General features: G+C 46.5%; 1 pseudogene; it reads left to right on the top strand.

Annotated features, from left to right (window-relative positions):
* The first annotated feature begins 2,218 nt into the window (after positions 1 to 2,218).
* Positions 2,219 to 2,714, top strand: LOC110298939 (annotated as a pseudogene).
* The last annotated feature ends 2,202 nt before the right edge of the window (positions 2,715 to 4,916 follow it).

Genomic DNA, 4,916 nt, shown 5'->3' with positions numbered 1-4,916 from the left:
GGCAGGAGGTAATTCATGCTTCCCACACTAACCATCCTCCACACTGGGCCTTCCCTGACTACTGCTGCCAGGGTTTAGCAAATGAAATTCTTGGATGGTTTGTTATATTTGAATTTGAAATAAACATTGCAATGACGTAGTCGAAACATATCCTGAAGGTTTAGGGAAGTGTTTCTATGTTCTCTCTGGCAACTCTACCTTCAAGACCTCCATGGCTGGGCCTGTGAACCTGTGGTTTGAGGCTGCTGGCCTAAGTTAGCCAGAACTTTCAACAGGCAGCAGAGCCATAGACAGAGAGCAGGTACCTGAAGACCTCTATAGAAGCCAGACCATGTAGGCGGCAGAGAGCAGTTCTGTGCTTCCACATGGGTGGCCTGGGGTCTCCAGCAGTTTAGGAAATCCTGCTTTACTTATGTTTACTTGAGAAGACCTTCTGCTTCCTTGTTCCCAACAGTACCCTCATTGTGCGGTGGGACATGGCTCACCTTCTCCTTCTTATGCTAAGGAACCCAAATCAGCTGATCCAGGGGCCACCAGCATTAGAGAAATTTCTGCCTGTCCTGACCTCCCCCCAATCCCCTCCCCTTGACCTACAAGACGTAGGAGTGAGGGTCAGGAGAGGATAAGGTACTGGAGGGGACATGCAGTGGTAGACACACCCCAGCAGATGAAACTTTGTATTTCCAGCCTCCACACCAAGGTCAAGGAACTTGTTTTGTTTTGTTTTGTTTTGTTTTGTTTTGTTTTGTTTTGTTTTGTTTTGTTTTCCACTAGCAGAATGGTCTCTGGGGAAAGGACAGCTTCTGGAATTCGAGGGACGCATTTGAGCAGTACAGCCCAGCTCAGGAGAACTCTGTGCTGAGCTTGGCAATCCAAGCCAATTGGTCATTCTAGCATTTGACAACACTTGACAAAGTAAAACACAAAGCAAAACCACAGTGGTTTTGTAACATTGAACCCAGGAGCTCCAGATGCACTTGAGGTTACCCCCTTCACTCTCTCAACAATTCTCTTCCCGTTCCTGTGTGTTTTGGTCTTTATCTCGGTCCAGCACTCCCACAAGGTGATCAGTGGCTTCTGAATTAGAGAACTATGGAATGCAGAGCATCAAAGTCCCTGTGGTCTAAGTGTTGCCACTTGAACCCAGCCCTGGTCATATGCCTGGGCTAGGGAAGCAGAATTCAGGCTGGTGGTTACCCATGCCTCTGTGTAGACAACAGCTCTGTACACCAAGGGGGAAGGAAAACTGCTCAAGCTGCTGCCTCTCCCAGCATAGGAAGAAACTGGCGTAGCCTCTGGCAGCCAAAGCAGGCCCATTAATGATGGATACATTTCTAGACCTGAGCCTACCTGCTTGCCTGATCCTTCTAGATCCTTGGGAGATGAAACTTCTGGGTCCCTCCCAGTCTGTGGGGCTCTGTGCCATTGAGGTACCACACCAGACTGTCACCTTCAGGGGGAGATTCAGTTCTTTCTCTTCCCTGCCATAGGGACCAGGCAGAATATCTCCTTGGCAATCAAACCATAGGACAAATTCAACTTGGCCGGCTGCCTGCCACCAGGCCAGTAGGGGAGCTAGGCCTTCCTTGGCGTTCATACATGGAGATTTGTTATGGCTGGTGGCTGCAGTTTTCATGGCCTCTCTGACACCTTAGCAGATCTTTTGCCAGGGCGAACCCCATCTCATTAGGCTGGCTTCCATTCCCCGACCCCCTAGCAAGGCTCCTGGGTCTTGCTCCAATCTGCCTTCTTTGTTTGATATTCCTGGCCTGCTTGTTGGAGATGCTGATTTGAGCCATTTTCTTGATAATTTACTTTCAGTGGAAGAACAAAAATTGTAAATATCAGATAGATAACCAGAAGTTTTGAGGCTTGGATGCATTACAACAATGTTAAATCAAAATGATTGGCATACTCATTACCCCCTAGTGTGTCTCATTACTCCGTAGTATGTCTTAGGCTACAGTCAGTCTCCAGAACTTATTCTTGACATTCTGTATTTGTTTTTTCTCTTTTCTTATTATTTTTTTCCTTTGAAACAGTCTTTCTATGAAGTCCTGTCTGTCCTGTAGGTCCCTGTGTAAACCAGACTGGCTTTAAACCCAAAGAGATCCTGCCTCTGCCTCCCCAATAATGGGATAAAAAATCATTAAAAAATGATTTCTTGGAATATGGAAGCTGGGAGTGGGCCTACTCCTTTTCTCAGGCTGCCAGGAAGATGGTGGACATTCAGAAAGAGTGTGCTTACCCAAAGCAGCCTACAATCTTTCAAAATAAGAAACATATTTTTCTGGGAGAAACCGGCAAGGAAAAACTCCCTCGGTACTACAAAACCATCAGTATAGGCTTCAAGATGCCCAAGGAGGCCATTGAGGGGACCTACATAGATAAGAAATGCTTCTTCACTGGTAACTTCTCCATCCGAGGTCAGATCCTGTCTGGAGTTGTGATGAAGATAAAGATGCAGAGGACCACTGTCATCTGCCGGGACTATATCCATTACATCCGAAAATACAATCGCTTTGATAAGTATCACAAGAACATGTCTGTGCACCTGTCCCCCTGTTTCCGGGATGTACAGATTGGAGACATTGTCACTGTTGGAGAGTGCAGGCCCCTTGAGCAAGACTGTTCCATTAAATGTGCTCAAGGCTGCTGGCACCAAGAAGCAGTTTCAGAAGTTCTAAGGGGACTCTGGCCAATGCCCTAGAACATTATTTTATGTTAAAGTTATTTTCCAACTTAAAAAAAAAAAGATTTCTTCTTGTTTTTGAGATTATAATAAAATTACAACACTTCTCCCTTCCCTTCCCCCTCCAAAACCCTCCCACATACCTCTCTTGCTCCCTTTCAAATTTATGGCCTCGTCTCCCATTAATTGTTGTTACACACATAGAGGATCAGGGAGTCTGCTATGAGATTGTGTCTCCTAGGAATGTTAGGAGGTCACAAAATCTCCCAACATGACTGCCTAAACATGGCAGAACAAGAAGAACGATGATAGACATGCTAAAAGGGCCCGGACAGTACACGACATTTTGTTTCCTTTTATTATTCATCTCTCTTCAATCCCTCTGCATTCACCCCCGTCTCCAAGGCTCCATTCATCACAGAGAAGGGTTCATCTTACACGTTGGTGTCTACACTTCATCAAGCACCCTCTCTTTTTCAGCCTTTGCTAGCCTGAGCCTCCTTGGTTTCCCTGGGACTAGGAGAGCCCTAGTTCCAAGACTCAGTTCCAGACGTGAACGGAGAACAAGCTCCGGATTCCTTGAGGCTTCAACGCCTCAGCCTTGCAGTACCTCGGGTGGCTTCTGCGCATGCACATGCGACAGTCAGGGTGTTCAGCCTCATTTAAACCCTAGCTCACTGGCCAGAAGGACTCTGGCAACTCACCAGCACTAGGACGCCCCACCCCGGTTGTGGGAGGGGCTGAGGGTGGCTGGGACACTCAGAATGCTGGGGTTCCCCAGCTGTGTCGCCCATGTGGCCGTCTGGCGGGCAGCGGGAGTAGCCGCCCGTGGAGACCATGTCTCACAGTCCTCAATGTGCCAGCGGAAAATACAGGTTGAGTCAGTCCGGCCTCAAGGTCACTGTGACCTACCAGGAGCCAGTTGTGGGCGAGTTCCCTGGCTGCTTCGCGATCCTCTACACTGGAGAATGAGGGAGTATGCCTGGCTTCAGCTCTAGCGAGAACTTCTTGGGGTTTTGTTGTTGTTGTTGTTGTTTTTAAAAAGATTTTATTTATTTTTTATATATGAATGCAGATAGCAAGAACTTCTTAAACCTGGACGTTGCATAGAAGGTTGCAAACAATCTTTAATAATGTGAAGGAAAATAAAAATGATAAACTGTTTTTTAAAGTTATATGAATGTAAGAAAAAGCAAAGGGCATTAATTAGCAGCGTTAGTGAGTTGTTGGTCACACCGACTTGCTGGCTTTTAAATGGCTAAACAGCCAGGGCTTTTATAAAGTCTACTTGCTTCCTGGGCTTTCCTGTCAGCTCTTTCCATGCCATGAGCTATCAACGTTTAGTTGTTGAGATAGAGAACAAGTAGGGAGTATCGGATGAGGAGCAATCGCAATGGCTGCTGGACCGTGGAATCACTCACTGTGTTGGGTAATCCATGGCTGGAAGGAGATAGAAAGGAGATGGTGAGACACAAAGATAAACAATCCGATCCAAGTTATCCAAAATTACTAAGCAGTTAATTAGAAGGCTGGACTCAGGATGGACATATTGGTTGCAGAGGCTTCCCAGCACAGGGGTCTAAAGTTCATTACCCTGAGTGGCTCAAACACAGGAGTGAGCTGATGACATTGTGACTTATGCTCTCCCTCACACAAGCACTTGGAACTCCAGCAGATAAAGAAAAGTACCCCTGGAGTAGCTATCTACCTGGGTCATAAGGCTATATACCCACTGGCTTTCTACAGCTTTGAGGCACCTCCGGATGTCAACAACCAGGAGAGGAGTTTAGGCAGGTCTCATCCATGACTTGCAGTGGGATGTCTCTTTTTCGAGGCAGCCCTCAACTTTTTGTATCAAGACCAGATTGCTCGCTTACTCATTTATTGTGTGGAGATGGAGCCCAGGGCCTCATACAAACTCAGCCATGCTCAGCCACTGAGCTACAACCTGAGATAGTTTCCCCCTAGTAATTCATTTTCTGTTGTTGTTTTTATCCTGGTATGTGTATCATTTAAACACACTGCTGATATCTTATCTTCTTTTCTTTTGTCATTTAGGTCCTTTCTTCTGTCTGAGTGGCAATCAGGCTGGACTCCCTGGGAGGTCTGGGCAGTATCCTCCTGTTTGTGGATGGCGAATTTCCATGCTTCCTGCCACTGACATTGCCTTAGCTGAATGCTTTTGTTTTTAAGAAAGTCAGACTGTATACATGCGGTATCTATC

Source organism: Mus caroli, chromosome 7 (genome assembly GCF_900094665.2).
Source record: "Mus caroli chromosome 7, CAROLI_EIJ_v1.1, whole genome shotgun sequence".
Classification (NCBI taxonomy): Eukaryota; Metazoa; Chordata; class Mammalia; order Rodentia; family Muridae; genus Mus; species Mus caroli.
The sequence above is the reverse complement of the archived record's forward strand: the minus strand, read 5'-3'. Positions and strand labels throughout refer to the sequence as shown.